The following is a 17712-nucleotide window of genomic DNA, read 5'->3' on the forward strand; positions in this document are numbered from 1 at the left end:
AACCATGACCCCTTGTCCTATCATTACCCTCCCTGACAAATGCCCGCTGATGGCCATTTAGGAATCCATAAGAGCACAGAGAGCTCCCTGCTTGCACCAAGCCTTTCTGCTCCCCTTTTCCCTGAAGGCTGGGGGCCTGATGCCTTTTTCCTGGACGTGAAGCGCAGTCTCTCCGCAAGAGTCATAATAAGTCTTGTGCTGCGCCGCACGCTAATGAAAAGCTGTGTGGGCTAGTCCCTAATTACAACCATCAGTTAAGCTGTCAGAGGGAGCTCTCGGCCCCGGTTGTTGCGTTATTAGACTTTGGGCCTTGATGAACTGCAATCAGGCATGAAAGTGCGACCTGAGCAGAGCCAGGGAGGTCTCCACTCCCCCGTCGAGCTCGGGGGGCTTTCGTGCTAGACCTGGTTTCTCAGGTCCGGGGTTTTACCTATTGCACTGCAAGGAGGGAGCTGGGAGCAGGATGGGGAAGGAGGAAGAGGAGGAGAGCCCCATGGGGCAATCACCTTAGGCACAACCAGCCATCTTTCCACACACCTACATTTGCTGGCTTTTTAGGGTTTTCAGGCTTCATCGTTTGGAAGACAAGAAGCCGTTGCTGTAACTCAGCGCCTCCAACTTCGGCTTCCTGCTTAAAAGCCTTAGGACCTGCAGCTCTATACGTTTAGTTTCAATACAAACGCTGCGCCGGGATGAGTCCAAGTCACGGTGTCTTTCAGCCACATCTGGATTTTGAAGTGTCCCAAAGGATGACGTTGGGGGACTGTTTCTCCACGCAGTGGTCCCTTTAAATTTCACACTAGACCCAGTGGAAAACAGACATGCAGATGGTGGGTTTTAATGACAACAGCACCAGTTTATTTGAACTGGGGTCTTTATGGGGAGATGTGTTTGTTTTCTCAGACCACACATTATTAACTAATCCCTAGACTTTGTTTTTATAGTCGCATTGTGAGCAACTTCCCACTTTTCGCCCCTTTCCTCCGTCAAAACGTCTTCGGCTCCGCAGTTATGTGTAAGGCGTCCTAGACTGCTGCTGCGCGGGCTGGCTTTCCATTCAGCAGTTCTGCCACAGCTGCGGCTCCGCTTTCTAACTGGGAAATTCAGAGCACCAGACTGGGAGTTTCCTCATGCTCTTTGGAAATGATCAGCTACAGTCATTATCATAGAATCACAGACTGGTTTGGGTTGGAAGGGACCTTAAAGATCATCCAGTGCCACCCCCTGCCCTGGGCAGGGACACCTCCCACCAGCCCAGGTTGCTCCAAGCCCCGTCCAACCTGGCCTTGAACCCCTCCAGGGATGGGGCAGCCACAGCTTCTCTGGGCAACCTGGGCCAGGGGCTCACCACCCTCACAGCAAAGAATTTCTTCCCGATATCCCATCTAAATCTCCCGTCTTTCAGTGTAAAACCCTTCCCCCTCGTCCCATGGCTCCCCTCCCTGATCCGGAGTCCCTCCCCAGCTTTCCTGGAGCCCCTTGAGGGACTGGAAGGGGCTGGAAGGTCTCCCCGGAGCCTTCTCCAGGATGAAAAGCCCGTTACATATACCATTCCCTCTTTGTATGAAGGGGTAATAATATTCCCTTTGTCTTCCTTGTGTATCAGCCCCATTCTTATTCCAAAGCCCAGGTCTGTCTCCATTTCCCAACTTTTCCTCTTCCAGGACAAAACCAGCACGTGGTGCATGCCTGAACTAGAAGAGAAGAGCCCATTTGCAAAGGGCCCAAGGTGAAATGCTTGCAAGAACACCCTCTGAAGCATTTGGTTACGTTAAACCATGAACGCCGCAAGAACGGGCTTCACTGTCGGCTTTTGGCTATTCCTTCGTGGATTCGAGAGACCTTGAAGTTTTGCAGTCGCGTGTCCCTGCTGGGCAAAGCCAAGGCAGGACGCCATGGCCGGCGTGCCCGGGAAAGGGTGGGATTTTGGGCAACAGCTTCTCCTCACCCGGTTTCCCACCTGTGCCTTTCGCAGAGCATCTCCTCTGATGGCTTCCAGCCTTCGCCTGACAAACAGAAATCTGAAATGAAACAGCCTGTTCTGGAGGGATGGTGGGGGTCGGGGAGCGGGGGGTCGGTTGTGTAGCCCCACACAGCTGTTAATCACCAAAATATCTCTGGCTCCCAGCAGCTGTCTGGTGTTTATCTTAGCCTGGATATCTACTGGCCGAGCCCAGGGAGAGCAGGCCGTGCAGCCAAGCCAAACACAAACGGAAGACAGATAATTTGCACACAAAAGGGTGCGCACGTGTGCTTTGCGTGTGTGTACATGTGCATGTATCCACGCAGGCTTCGTTTATATCCCGCTGCTGCGGCTGGGAGTGCGCGTCCGTGGATTTTGTTTGAAACGAACGCGTAGTTTGGTGGGCAGACGAAGGGAAGCCCAACGTGTGTGTGTTGCGCAGGTGGTTTAGGCGCGCGCTTCCAGGTGCGCGGCTGTGACTCAGAGAACATCTCTCGCACAGTAATTCCCTGGGCGTTCTCGACGCCTTGTGAAGTTTTTGAGATAAAGTGGAAAAATACAGGGCTTCCCACGCCTTCCAGTATCAGTCAGCCACAGAGGCTTTGAAGCGCATCTAAAAGGCAGTTCCCTGGGCCGTCTGGGACTGTTGGGGAAACAAGGAGGAGGAAGAGGGCTAACAAAGTAAGCTGTCCCACCTGCAGAAGAGAAGGAGGGCAACCTTGTGGCTCCAATTAACCCGGCCTGGCAGGGGTGTGAGGGCCAGGAGTTTCTATAAATCAGGCTCAGGTGAGGCTGGGCTTTTCAGGGCAGGGATGAGAGAGGCAGCTCTCTTGGTGCGTTTGATGTCGTCTTTGCGGTAAGAAGCTGGCAGTGACCTAGGAGATTAAAGACTTGAGAAGCAGCAAGGATGATGTGAGCGTGTTTTACCCTGCTTATTCTGAAGACTTACACCTTTCTTTTTTTCCCCTGTTGCCAGGCCCTTTCTGTAACAGTCGGAGTGTCCTGAGCTACCTGTATGGCAGCAAAGAAAGTCCTGGCTGGATCTGAGTTGCTGCTTGCATGATAAGGTAGGATTTGCTTGAACTTACGGGATGGCAGGCACCAACTGGAATTTTCTTTTAATTAATTGCCAATTGCAAGTGGCTGAAGAAGCTCGAGGTTGTGTTGCTGAATGTTGTGAAGCTTCAAACTAAAGGGCTTGCAGTTTCTATTTACCTAGCAGTTGTTTGTACGCTTAATGTTGTTTTGGAAAGAACGCTTGAGGTCCTCCTTGCTGCTGACTCTCCCCTGAGGCTTCCGAGGCTGTCAAGCACTGAGTGTTACAGAAACTGGCTGTACAGGATGGTGTGCGCCTCTGACTTCTCTGAGTCCCGCGGGAGGCTGAAATCTTGCTGTTTCTTACAGTGTGTTCCCTAGAGGCAGCTGCACAGGATAAGCTGCAGCGCCGGCTTTTGGAGGCATTTTTGCTAGGTGGGAAGCTGGAGGCCTGTGCTGAGCTGCGTGAGTCTGAGTGAGGGGGTGTGCATTTGCTTTATCCCCATTTGCCTCTTGCTCTCTGAGTACAGCGAGTGCCTCGCGTAGAGATTGTGCAACAAAGGCCAGGGCCAAAGGCTTCTTCCAAAGCAATTCGGCTTTCTTGGCTGTGAATGCCCGGCTTTCCTTCAGGTCCAACTCTGGTATTTATCAATTAACTTGCTCCAGACCCTGGGAACAGCCACAGCTGTCCTTCCCTTCAGCCTCGAGCACCCACTTCCTTCTGCCTTACCTCATCCCGCAATTACCGTCCCACAGGGCACCCTGGGCTGCAGCAGCCTGTACATCTGTCCTGTCTTCTGTGCGCGCAGCAAAGCCTCTGAGGATAAAGGAATGGAAGAGAAAGAAGCCAGTTGCCCGGGAGTAGTGCTTAGGCAGAAACACGCTCGTATTATGCACCTGGAGGCAGTGGGGGTGAGCTTGCGGTGTGGGAAGAAGCGGTGCAGGGAGCTGGGGCTGAAATGAGGGGAGCAAGCTGTCAGGATGCTTCTGCTGGGGGCTTGGTGAGGAAAAAGAATCGCAGGAGAGAGGTTGTAGAGGCTCCTGTTCTCACCAAAAATGACAAAGCCTTGGGCTCTCTTGCAGGAGCCTTTGCTGTAGGTGGGAGACTTCTCCAAAGGGAGAGACCAGCTTTCTGGAAGGCAGAGGACAGGAAGGGAGGAGTTCATCTGGACCCGACTCTCTAATAACTAGCTAGTCAGCTGTTTCTTAATGTGCTGAGAGGATGTGGGAGCCCATGGGTTTGCTGAAATGCATGTGCAATGATCGCTCCTTCCAAAGAGCCAAGAGCCTCTTGAACAGCGGAGGTCCGGTCCCTTTCCTCTCCCCCACGAGCCACGGTGCTTAACGTACAGCCGGGAGGGGCTGGGTGTTTTGGATGGCCACACACCCAGGTTAATGTGCTGCCCTGAAGAGGGGACTAAAGACAGGGAGGGTTCAGTGCTGGAGAAACACTCTGGACAGAAACACTACTGTGCATTAGGGACATGATGGTGGAAACAGCTCAGGAGGCATCTTGATGACAGGCACAGCCTAGAACTGTGTTCGCGCTTGGGTTGCGGTGTTTTTTTTCTCTTGCAACTTTATTTCCAGCTTTGTAATGGGGAGCATAACCTCTGGCTTTGCTTCATCAGATGTGCTTGTAGCAAGGCTAAATAGAGCTGACAGATTTGGGCTCTGCTATTTCTATGGAGTTAGCACAGCGTGAAGGAGGTCTGGAGACATTTCTTAAGAGTCCTGGTGCTCAGGATATATCTGGGCACCTGTGGGGCTAGTGGTGGTGGTGCCAACAGGGCGGCATGTTAGCCTGGCCCCCTTTCCACCCCAGAGGCAGAGAGGCATCTAAAATCTTGAGGGGAAATTCCCAGGCTTCTGTGTCTTGGCTTGGGTCCTGTGGCAGCAGCAGGGTGTAGAGGGAGAGTGGCCTGGCACTGCCACCGAGACAGTGGAACAATGACATTATCCCCCAGTGATGGCTTCTACATGGAAATCAGCCAGCCACAAGTCCCCATCCTGCCTGCTGAAAAGAGAGGGCCTGGGAAGACCTGCCTTGAAGGCTGTGGAGCAGCAGCAAGGTGATACGCTGAGAAAACATTATGTTTTTGACTGCCTGAGTGCTGCTGCTCTTCCCTCACCGGTGTTTATGGCATCCAAGCCCCATCCCAACCTGAAGCGCAGGGACCTACCTCTGCCCACCCACCTTGGCGAGGGGTATCCCAAGCAGGGCCTGCTACCTGGGTACCAGCGTGAGCATTTTTGGTCAGCTGCCACCCTGCCCTTGTTCCCTTGGGGAGAACAAGCCAGAGTTGCAGCCCAACTGCAGTCAGCGGGGGTCCTGTGGATATTTATATCTAAAAATCCCATCTTCCTTGCTGAGCCGTTGAGTTTCTGTTGTTTCTGGACCCTACGTGTTCAGGGAGCGGACATCCTGCCCTTCTCCGTCCTCTCCATGTCCCTTTGCCGATGTTTAGTGTCAGTTGAGGACATTTGGGAGCCCACTGTGCAAGTCACCATGAGAAGACAACATGCTTCCCATAAACACAGACAGGGGCATTGTTGCCTGCTTTAATGTGCTCTAATTTAAACAAAATGGTGTTTTCAAATGAGTTTGGATTCTGTTGCAGGAGGCAGGAACTCCCTGGAGTTAGAAAGGGTTTTTTTTTGTAGGGAGGGGGTTCTGCCTTTGAGTTCAGCTTGGGGATTGCTGAGTTGGGTGACTCTTTTCAAGCAGAGCCTACACAGAAATGTGATGAGCCCTCCTGTCCCAGCAGGTCCTGCAGGCACACAGCTCACCTTCCTGCGGTACCCTGACCTTCAGCGTGGCTCTGCTGATGCCTGGAGCCGGGGGACTTCACGCTGGAGTCCGCTGGCACTGGTCCCAGTCGGGATCACGGTCCCTTCTGTTGACCTGAGCTGCATTCAAAATGATCACTTAGGTGTGAAAAAATCCACTGCCTGTTGCCTGGGCTCCCTAGTCCCCACCCAGTGTATCTTAAATATTCTTAATGAGCTGTCATTTTGGCCAGGGCTCACTTGGCGATTTAAGGATGGTGGTAACAATGAGACCACGATGTCCAGGCGGAGGAGGAGGAGTGAGGGGCTTTCTGCTGGTTTATTTTTATTTTTTTTTCCCCTCTTTGCTTGGTCTTGAGTTGTTTTGAGTCCTGCAGTGATTTCTCACAGCTGGCCCGGCTATCATCCTGATCGTGTTGCTCTGTGCTTCAGTGAGCTGGGGGGGACTTGGCAACCCGGCAGCTGTCCTGGAGCCCGAGCCATGAATGAGCTCAGAGGGGGAAGGAGAGAGGCTTGGATGAGAGAAACTGTACTTGTGGTGGCTTTTTCTTTTTTTTTTTTAAGTGAGAGGCTGACAGTGTTGACTGGATCCAGGCACAGCCCGAGCAGGTGCTGTGTGCGCTTTGCTATTCCGCGTTTCTCCTCCCTTGACCATGCGGGTGCAGTGTTTGGGGTGAGGGATGGTGGCAATCTGACCCGTTGCTGCAGCACTTGGCTCCGGGCATGGCTCACGCTGCCCTGGGAACTCACATGTAGCTCTGCCAACACACTCCAGCGCTGGTTTGCAGCAGGTCTTGGCTCTTTACACTCTGATGCCCCACACAGAAATATATATATATTTTGTTTTAAGCTGTACTTTCAGTCTTCAGCGATGTGACCGGCCGACAGCCTGCCTTGTGTGTTATGCTGCAGATCCGAAATGACAGAGCTGCATCTAAAGGTGTTTCTTTTGACAGAGTCCGCGACATCCTTCCGTCTGTTCCTTGATATCAGGCCGTACCTAATATCTTGAGCTGGTGTGCTGTGTGGTGATGTGAGGATATTTTCTACCGTGCGCAAGGCAGGGATGAGCTTTTCAGCCCCTGTTCCATGCTCGCGTCGTCCAGCATATATCTCAAGCTGATCTGGTGTGCGGGAGGGATGTGTTTAAAGAGTTTCCTTAAAATAATCTATATAGACCCAGTTAGCAAATTGTAAGGGTGTGATTCCTGTCTCGTAGAGCCTAAAGCCCTCAGTAGACATAGTGGCCCCCCCACTGGAATGTGGTTTGCAAAGCAAACCCCCCCCTCTGCTGCTTCTGAGCCGTGTTGTGAACTGGGGGCGCACCAGAGAAATGTGTCACGGTGTTCTCCTCAAGTGCAAAGGATTTGGCGAAGTACCACAGGCTACTGCTTTTAAATAGCTCGTCTTTAAACAGGGCGCTGCCTGCGTTACCGAGGGCATGTCGGCTTTCCTGGAGGGTACTGGAGGCTTCGTTTTAAATGCAGCCACCTTGGGATTCTTCGGAGTTGTTGATGACGTGTGGCAGGATGATCTCCAGTACACGGCGTGCGAATGGTACGACAGGCTGAAACCAAAACTCCTGTGAGACTGGAGACGGTGGACTGCGTGCCGTGAGCTTTAATACTCAAGAAAATGAGGAGCCACTTTTCTTTCCTCTAGATGTGGGTTGTGTCAATGTATCTTCACTCCGGCTCTGCTGTTCCCCTTTCCTAGCAAGCCTTGGCTTCCCTGGTTTCTGGTACGAGGTCCTGCCGCAATGCTGTGCGGGTGTGAGGTTGCCTGCTCTGCCTTCGTCTTCACCACTGGCATCTGGAAAGCTCCTGGCCTGGCCCCGTGTGGCACTGGGAACTGTGTGTTATTCCTGACCCTGCCTCTTCCCCGCTCTTCCCACGGTGACACTCCTCTCCTTTGCCAGCCTCGTCCCCCAAAAGGAAGTCCTGCTGGACCTCTCAGTTTGGGTTTGTGCTGGTTGCTGCAGGTTTTATTGGGGATGATGCTCTCGGCGGGCTCCACCCGTTGGACCTCCACCCAACTGCTGTGCTCCAGCACATCTGCCCTGAGATGAGATCAGGTGTTCCTGCTGCTCTGGGATGCCTCGCTTTTGGAAGGGACAGACTAAACAGCCCCCGCCTAATGCTGTGGCAAAGTGGTGTTAAATTGGTGGTTGTTTTTTGGGCTTCTCGGGGCTTATTTTCCTCTGAGCTCCGCTCTTTGGGACCTTGTGGGAATGTGGGCAAACCACAAAGTGGGTCAGTGGCAAGCATGGGGCCATGGCAGTGCTCAGCCCTGCGCTGTAAATGAGCAAAGCCTGCGGCTCTGTGAACAAACACCCTTTTATACCTTAATGCTTATTGCAGGTGCCGGGTCCCCGCTCGTGTCCTTCCAGGCATCTGCCTGGGCAGGTGCTGTGCTCTGGCAGGGAACAGGCCAGGAACTAGCTCCGGTGTTGGAAAGCTAGCCAATAATTGTATGGGGAAATAATACTCCTGGGTTTATTGAGATGCAAGTGTCCTGGTGCTCTTTTGAGTGCCTTGTGTGCTGCCGGGGAGCTACAGCAACAAGCTTTTTGCTATGCACCTGAAATGACTTTTTTTTTTCCCAGCTGCCTGCTTTGGGGGTGGGAGATGTGGGCAGAGGAGAGGGACGTGACGCTTTTATGGACCCTGGGTCTGAACTGGCTGGGTGGAGGCAGCCTTAGTTCTTCAGTGTAATGTGGGATTGCAGTAGTGGGGTCCGTGCTTAAGTTCAGACAGGTGAGTGCACAAGGGGCTGTTGGATGGGCTGGCGGTGTTTGCTGCGAGAGGGCCAGATTGATGTTCTCTTGGTTGTGGCTAGAAACACCCTAGGTGCCTTAAGATGTCTGGCACGCAGCTATTTCTGCTGAGATGAAGTGGAAATAGGAGTTCTAATGGTATGACATTGAACTTTGGATAAGGCTCTGGCTCTGTCACAACTTTCTTTGCAGTCAGGAGGAGGGAGCTCAGGCCTCTGTGCTGCTTTTTTTAACAATAAACCATGCTTTGAGGTGTACAGGAGAGCACTAAAAGCTGAACTCCCTGCAAGTTATTTCCTTTGAGCTCTTGATTACGCTATAGCACGTGCAACCCCTGTATGGTCTGGGATGGATGGTGTTCCATCCATTTCTTTTGAACACTTCATGGATCTCTAACAGCTGTGAGCAATTTATTTTGTGTAGGATCAGTTAATGTTTTGGTGAAGTGCTTTGAAGATGTCCAGCATCCTCAAATGCTGAGTATTGTTTCATTATTATTACTATTTAACATCTCTCCGTAGCTGAACTACTGTCAGACATCCTCACTTAATAATGTATTTGGTGTCTGGATCTCTTCTGCAAAGGCAGATTTTTGGCAAAAGGGATGGTGGAATGATATAATAGAGTTTGCAGTTATATAGTACCTGTCATCTCAGTCTCTCGGCGTGCTTTACAGGCACTAGTTAATTCTCACCGCTTGGTAGGGCAGTCTCGCTATCCATCTCCCTGCAGATGGGGAGGCTGAGGAGGAAAAGTGTGACCTTTTTGAGGTCACACAGGAGGGGATCAGAGCCGGGTTCTCCAGAACCTGCCCTTCCCATTGCAGTTACGCAGTGTCCTTTTGCTCTGTCTATGCCAACGGCCTCATAGGAACCTCCCGTGCTCCTTATGAAGGCATCTGGCGAATGGTAACTTCTATCTACTAACATCTATGTACTCATTTTGGATCAAGAATCATTCAGCTTGGGTTTGCTGCCATGCAAAAGCTTGTGCACTGTGGAGGCTGAAGTCCAAAGCAGCACGAGACACGCCGGGTAAATAGGAAAGCAAGACCGAGTGACTTCTGAGGTCATGCAAGTTTGGAATAAGCTTTCTCTTACCAGGATATGGCTTGTTGTATTTTCTTTTTCTTCTTGTGATGCCACCTGGGGAATAGGTATTGGTTATGTTATTTAATTTGCTCTCCCGCCTGCCAGACTGCTAGCGGAACGCTCCAAAGAGCTGTTCTTTGGGATCCTGCTTGAAACCAGGCTGACCAGAGGCCACCCATCAGTGTGAATCACCCTTCTGGGATATGTTGCGGGGTCTGAGCTGGTCCCTCTGTGTTGGAGCAGCTTTCCTCGCCTCTCCCGTGGCTGTTCAAACTGATTGCTGTCAATCCCCCACCTGTCACCAGAAAGAAAAGTGCTTAAAAATGGAAGAGGTGATATTAGGAGATAGAGCCGTGGGACTCCAGCAGGCAGTCCATCATGTCTTAGACATTAACATCTAGTCTAGAAGATTTGGGAAGCTGTCCATGTGCATCCCCCAACCTACCCCAGAGACAACGTACAGCGTGGAAACAAAAAAAAAAAAATTTAACTGGCGCTGCTATTTTGACAGATAAAGAGCAACTCTTCATGAAGGACCTCTGTGTTTTTCTCCCTGCCAAGAATCATTTAAACAGCGGTCATTAGCGACTTATCTTTCCTAAAACACTAGCGAAAGCTGACATCTCGGCGAGAGACCCCATCAGTCACCGTGCTGTGGTGGAGAACAGCTGTCTATAGATCCAGCTGTTTGCACCCTCCGTGCCTGAATCCCCCTCCCTTAGACACACGCTGGGCCGTGGTATTTACAGCTCGCTCCTAGGCTCAGGGATTACTCCCAGCAAAGCCAGGGGTGACTGACAGCCCAAACAATGCGAGCAGGGAAAATTCCTCTTGCTTACTCATTTCTTGCAAGGAGCTTTATCGAAGCCCTGCTCCTCCCAGGGAAAACTCTGCCTGATAACGGGGCGTTACAAATAACCGTCAGCGGGACTGGGAATTGGGCTGCCTGTCCTGAGAGCTACGGAGCCTGCTAACCACCGGCAGCGCATTTATCTTCCGAACATGCTCGTTAAGAACACAATGTTATCTGCATCTTAAAGGTAGGGGATAGAGAGCCTGTTAGCTGCCCTAAAGCCTCCTTGGTCCCTGTGTCTCCAGTTGGTGCCGTACTGGGCTCTCCGGATTGCTTTTAAATGTCCCTTGCTCTCCATTTCATTAGGTGCAGGGACTGGAAAGGGATTTAAGCTTGGCTAAACATGGCCCTTAACGACTGGCATCCCTGCGAAGGGATGCAAACCAAGGGTTTCAGACCTTGGCCCTTCGTAAAAGTCCACGCAAAAGCCTTGCGGGGCTGAATCTGCCATCCTAGAATTTCCCTGCGACCTTAAAGGCCAGTTTATTTCTCTTAAACTTGAAACCAGTTAAGCCAAACTTGAAAACCTGTCTACTTTCTGAACTTTTCTTTCCTTCCTTGTTCAAATACCGGGAGGTAAGCCAGCTCTGGAAATGAAGTCACTTTTGAAAATGGCTGCTCTCCCCAGAAGGGGGCTCTGAAAATTCCCATTGTAATTTAAAGTTTTGTTGTGCGGAGTTTTGTTTTTTTTTTTCTCTCCTCCAAAAAAACATCTTATGAGCTTGGCCCCTGAATCAGTCCCTCCCAGCTGTCCTCAAATTAAAAAAGGGGGGCGGGGGGGGAAGAGACACTGGCACTGCAAGGCTTTTTTTTTTTTTTATGACACAAATTTTATTGCGTAGGACTCAGCGCATTGACAGGCTATAAAAGTTTATTGAAAGCAGATACGGCCCGTCAATGGGCTGACCGATGTCCCTGGCTGGGATGTATCCCCAGGCTTCTGGTGGAGGGATCTGTTTTTGTGTTTTGTTTTGTGGTGGTTTTTTTTTTTTTTCTGCATTTTGACTGGGTCATCATCGCCGGGGAGAATTCCCTGCCGGGGGAATGCCACCGGGAACCACCAGCACTGGCAAAGGGGTGTGAGCCATTCCTGGGGCTGATGAGTTTTGTGACGAGTCTTTTGGGGTTAAACACGTGTCTGAGGTTCAGTGTGCGTGTAGGTCTTTCCCTGGCAGCTACCTAGCACTTGGATTAATATTCCTACGAGTGCAAGGATCCCCCTTGAGCTGTCCTGTATGAAGTGCACAAGCTCTTCTGCAAAAGAGAAGCATCCATATCGCAAAGCCTACCAGACGGGGAGAAAAAACAAGGTCTTGTACTTGTGTGCAGGCAGCACCATCCCTTGGGATTCCCCTGAAATTGGAAGGGAGCTTTTCCTATGAAAATGACTCTTTGTTTCAAGGGAAGGCTCGTTATTTCACTGAATTGCCATTAAGTTTTGGAGTACGGTGCCTTTCCCAAGCCAGGGCAAAAGCAGAAGAGGATTACAGCTTCATCGGCAAAATAGGAATATGGCTAGATGTGCGTATTGTGGTGGCTGGGAATTGGAGTAGCTGAGGTGTTCATCTGCGTGACCGTTAATAAATGCCTGCGTGAGCACCTTGCTGGGGTGCGTAGAATCATAGAATCGCCCAGGTTGGAAGGGACCTTTCAGATCACCAAGTCCAACCATCAACCGAACTCTGACAAAAACCATCACTAAACCGTATCTCTAAGCACTGTGTCTACACATCTTCTAAATCCCTCCAGGGATGGTGCCTCAACCCCTTCCCTGGGCAGCCTGTTCCAATGCTTAATAACCCTTTCAGTGTAAAAATTTTTCCAAATGTCCAGTCTAAACCTCCCGTGGGGCAAAACATGATGGCTAATGTGACAGGAGCAAATTGAGGCTTGCTGCTTTTAGTTCCTGCTTGCAGACCAACTGTCTTGTAGACATGTAGCCTGAGTTTAACTTGCTGTATGTGTGTGGGAAGAAAGAGTTGGAAGGCGCCAGGGATCGCCCACCAAAGGTGGTGCTGGCTCATCCCTCTGGGCTCTGCGGTTTGCTCCAGCAGCCGCCCTGGGTGGCGGTTTGGATTGATGGACCTTATCGCGAACAGCAAGGACAAAGAGCTGGCTTACCTTCACCTCTGCTGCCCCTCTTAAGAAGGCAGCTTCACGTTGGGCTGCTGCAGCGAGGTTTATCAGAAACGGAGTCCTGGAAAGTCCTGAAAGTGCTGAGCAGGGTGCCAGATTTTCTGCCTTCACAGGTCAGTGAACTCGAATAACTACATGCCTTTGAGACGGTTCGGAGACCCCTAGTGAAAAAGGGCTGTATCCAGTTGCCAGACCCCTCACCTTGTTGGCCCGTGCCAATTTGGCTGCGCTGTCAGAAACCATTTGCTGGTGGAGCAGCATTAGGTAAGAACCCTGTTTTTGTATCCACAACAGTGTTGGATCAAGGTTGCCGCGTGTCATTTCATCACTCTGGCAAACGACAGGCTCAGGGCTTGGAGTGTGGAACCTTATTTTTAATAAAGGAAAAATCTTTGCACTTCTATTCTGCATCTGTCAGCGATCTCACTTGGCTGAGCCCTGGAGGAGTTCATCTGGCCCTCATGTTAAGGAAAACCAACAAATTAGTACAGATGTTTTTCTGAGAGCTACGGGGATCAGGGATCAGTGATTTAATACTGCCTGATATTTGATAGGGGACGCCCAGGGAATATGTGCTGGAAACCAGGAAGTAATATTACATGAAATCAAAATATAAATATGTTCCTAAAGGTTTAGGTAATTTTTTGCAATTTCCCCTTGTATAGTCTTAAATGAGGTCTCTCCTTCTCCTCCCCCTGTTCTTCCTGCACTTGTTCGTGTAGGAGGCTTGTTCCTCTTGAGCTGGATTCAAAAATCCATTGAGTAAAATGGAGGCGTTCTCTGTGTTTTTGTGGGCTTTAGCTCAGCTGAGGAACACACTTAAAAAAAAAAAAAAAAAAACAACAACAAAACCAAACCAACACAGAGATGTTTTTGGAGGAAGGAAGGGAAACTCGGGGGCGAAGGAGGAAATAGCCCTAACCACCATGGGTACAAGTTTGCCTTCATGGGCCACACCATTCGTTGCGCTCTCCCTGCTTCTTCCAACCCTGGGAATTCACAGTTGGTGGAAATACGTGCAACTGGAGTCCCGAACATGGGGATGAGCTGAGTGAAACCCAAGACCAAAACTAACTTTGATTTTTGGCTCTCCAGACTATGTTTTGTAGTCCTCTGATTGACGTGGCCTACTAGCCATGGTACTACTAGCTTTTAGCTGCTCTGTAGCTCAAGGCAGCAAACAAGGCTGTGAGAGACTAGCTGAAGTCCTGAGCTGGGCTTAAATTTCAGTGGCCGTTGGACTGAATGACCCTTCAGTTCAAAGCCTCTGCTGAGACACATCCTTAAGAAGAGACAGCGTGGTGGTGGGACCTCACAGGGCATGGCTTTTCTTGTTGGAACGCCCACAGGCTAGTTTTATAAGGACTGGGGGGGCGATTACTTGATTCCTGGTGGTCTGAAAGACGCGAGTCTGGTGTCTTTGGGCATTTTGTATCCGTGCACGTGTATAAGGTATGAAACCAAATGTAGAAAAGGAAGGGAAACTAATTTTTCACAAGTTTTGATTTTTGGCAACTTCTCTGAGTAGACCTATCGTGACCATAAGAAGTATCTGCAATTCTTCTTGGTGGTTCTGACTGGATACTTAGGACCTCATGATGTGTCATACTGCTGAGTCTTTGCCTGCCACATCTCCACCGTGGGCCTTCTGTATTGCTCAATGGCTTCACCGCTGCTGGGTTGGGTTTACTGATACCTAAATAACTCACAGCAAGAGAATTTATTCACACCCTCCAAAAACCACAAGATACGGAAAGCTAATGTTATTCTTGACTCTCAAAAACATAACAGTAACTGAGATGAAGTCATATAGGCTCAGCAATGACCATCAGGGGGATTTTGAAATTGTTCACAGACCCTCTGTCTGTCCCTGAGATGCCCAGGGTTAGCCCAGCTGTTTGGCAGAGTGGGAGCGATATCTGATGTGCGTTGCTGTGTGCAAATGATTTCAGAGTGAAGAATGACTCTTCTCCCCAATGTGCCACTGCTCCACCTGGAGCTGGCAGGGATAAACCAAGGGGAAGATGACAGGGTTGTGGCTGAAGACTTTTTTTATTTTTTTTATTTTTTTTTTGGCTTCAGGGTTGGAAAACTGGCCTTTTTGTAAAGGTCGCACCATAACTGACCTCCCAGGAAGGGGTGAGGGAGGAGGGATGCTGCTAAGCCTCAGGCAGGGCAGAGATGTTGGTGGAGATGAAGCGCATCCTTTGTGGAATATCAGACCCAAAAGCATTAGGCAGTTTGGCTGTTCATCACTCATTGCTTCATACCGGAAGATGACATGAACTTTACTTTTTTCCCCACATCTCTCCTCTTACCCTTGGGCAAGGGCCCAAAGCCTTCACGATGTGTAATGAATTTACTGGTCCCTCACCAGTAGGATATTGTTCTGTTCTGGCTCTCGCTGCCATTTCTGAGCGTCAGAGGCACATCTTTTGGTGTGTACCTGGAAGCATCTCTGGTATTCGTGCCTGCGCTTCAGTCATTGGATTTGGTTTCAACTAAATGAAGTTTTTATGAACGTCACGTTGGTGTTGCACTGAAGACAAAACTAATTGGAAGCCAATGGGCTTCTCAGTAGTGGAAGTGTTGAGCCAAGGAAATCAAGAGCAGGGAGTGCCGATGTTCCACGCTTCACACCGGGGAAATTCCCGGGATGGCTGCTCCGTTCCCTTTGCTCATGCGACTGCACCTTTCCGCAGAAGGTGGTGACTCAAGGATTGCTTGCCGGTCTTACCCCACAATTTCCTGGCTTGCATCAGGGTTTCTGTAACTGCTTTGGTAGCCCTTCTACAGGGATAGGGAGGCTGAGGTTTTTGTAAGGCCTCAGTTGGCTTTAAATTGTATAAACTTTGTACTCTTTTTACATCCAGCCTGCAAGCTTAAGGAACATATTCAATTCCAAAAAAATTTCTCAACTTAGTGACAAATCTGCTTCCTATAAACCCAAGCTGTTGGCATTTGCTGTTACCCTCCTTTAATGCTTTATTAATGAAGTTCTTTTACAGCTGTTCCATTATTTCACCTGGGGTAGGAGTCAGGGTCACAGGTGGATAATTATGTGGGTCATCCTGTTTCTATCCTCTTAAAACTCTGGCACAACATAAGCTTTCTTGCAGCCCTCAGTGTTCCAAAGACTTATTAAAAGTCAACATTAATGATCCCTAGCACTCTTTGGCCAAGTCCCTTTTAAATCGCGAATACAAGTTCTCTGAGCTTGCTGATTTCAAAATACCTCATTTACTAGCTGTGGCTTAACGTCCTTCTTAGTTACTGTTGGATTAGAAGCTATTTCATCATCGCATGGTACAAATAAATCCCATGGCTTCCTCTCAAATGTAGAATGGCTGCTCGTATGGTTGCAATGCCTTGGAGCTGTGGATATACCCCTCTTCCACTTGGCGAATTGCGGTTGTACTTATTGCTTTGAGCCAATACTGTTGTTGGGGGTGTGTGTGTGTTTGTTCCTTTAGAGTTACTCGAGGTGTCTATCCCAAAGAGAACGATGCAGAAATTGTCCCCGTTTCCAGGCAGGAAAATCATCAGTGTTGTGCGGTGAAGCGTTGTCTGTAGCACAGAGGTCCAGGGGCAAAAAGAAAAGAAAGAGGAAGCTTTTTTCAGTGAAGAATATGGCATAGTGGGAGGATGGAGGGTACCTTCATCCCCAGGCTCAGGAAACCTCTGTGAGATGTTAGGATGGGATGCAGGCTCCAGGGAAAAGGGCTCTTGGATCATGGCAAGGTGATGATCGGGTGGAGGCAGGTGTAAGAAGGCTAGCTGGGATGGCGCTGAGGTGAGATCTGTGTGTGTTAGTGGCCCAAGAGAAAGGTTGATGATTTTAAGGGTATTTTCCAACCTAAATGATTCTATATAGGAGGGGTAGCCACAGAGAAGACCAGTCTAACCCAGAGCATTCTAGGTATAGAATTCTAGAATGGTTTGGGTTGGAAGGGACCTTAAAGATCATCTCATTCCACCCCCTGCCCTGGGCAGGGACACCTCCCACCAGCCCAGGGTGCTCCAAGCCCCGTCCAACCTGGCCTTGAACCCCTCCAGGGATGGGGCAGCCACAGCTTCTCTCAGCCTGTCCTCTCCCCCCCAGCTCTCTCAGCCTGTCCTCCCAGCAGAGGGGCTCCAGCCCTCCCAGCATCTCCGGGGCCTCCTCTGGCCCCGCTCCAACAGCTCCGTGTCCTTCTGCTGTTGGGGACTCCAGAGAGGTGGTCTCATGGAGAGTCTCCTTGGAGAGATGCTATAAGGTGGGAATAAAAGGATGAGAAGAGGAGCAAAGGAACAGTGATTTAGGAGTAAGCCAGGGAAGCAAGAGCAAAACAGAGGTAAGAATGGAAGTCACCCTTTAATTGCTACCACATGGATGTGGAGAGCTTGGCTGAGCAGGGGAGGAACTGGCATTGCACATCGGAGTATGAGCTTGACCTAATTGTTACTGCAACATCCTGGGAAGACTTGGAGAAAACCATTGGCCACAGGCAGAGAGTGGGAGCGAGCGGGCAAAATGGTTCGATGTGGGTGTTTAGGTCTCTAGTAATGGAAAACCCGGTGATTCCTGCACGAAATCGGAAGTGGGCTATTAACTGGTGTCTGATACTGTCTGGCCAAACTGCTGAGCGGGGTGACTGCTCCGTATGTCTGTTAGGTGGTTGTTTAAAGACGAGCATCACTTTTTTTGGAAAAAGTATCATGGAGGCACATCTGCTGGATCACTTCTGTTGCTGCTTCTTGTGCTTTATCGCAGTTATTTTCTGAATCTCTTGAAATAGAGTTCTGTATTGTGTGTGAGAGACCTTTTTCTGCCAGTCTCGGTAGGTGAAAAGCAATTATGTGGAGAATGGGAGCTCAATAACTGCTCAATAAAGAGAGGTGGCTTCCAGGTTCCTATAATGATGCTTTTCTCGCTGCTTCAGACAGCTGAAAAATAGCCTGTGTGCCAATTGCATGTTCCTGCAGACGTACGCGGAGAATATAACCTTTATAGTGAAACGGGTGAGCTCTTAGTTTGGGAATTAAAACCACCCAGAACTTCCATGGATGCTTTTGTTGTCTTTTCTGA

At 50.0% G+C, this 17712-nt stretch overlaps 1 protein-coding gene across 2 annotated transcripts in view; it reads left to right on the forward strand.

Annotated features, from left to right (window-relative positions):
* SNX19 (sorting nexin 19) overlaps nucleotides 1-17712 on the forward strand; it is a 129590-nt gene that overhangs the window by 39577 nt on the left and 72301 nt on the right. The window contains exons 14-15 of one of the 2 annotated variants that reach the window (XR_010073673.1): nucleotides 1665-1729; nucleotides 2940-3030. The gene's annotated coding sequence lies outside the window, so the exon portion shown is untranslated. The remainder of the gene's footprint in view (nucleotides 1-1664; nucleotides 1730-2939; nucleotides 3031-17712) is intronic. The other variant, XR_010073674.1, reaches the window with a different exon arrangement.

The sequence above is a fragment of the Chroicocephalus ridibundus genome, chromosome 18, assembly GCF_963924245.1.
Source record: "Chroicocephalus ridibundus chromosome 18, bChrRid1.1, whole genome shotgun sequence".
Taxonomy (NCBI): domain Eukaryota; kingdom Metazoa; phylum Chordata; class Aves; order Charadriiformes; family Laridae; genus Chroicocephalus; species Chroicocephalus ridibundus.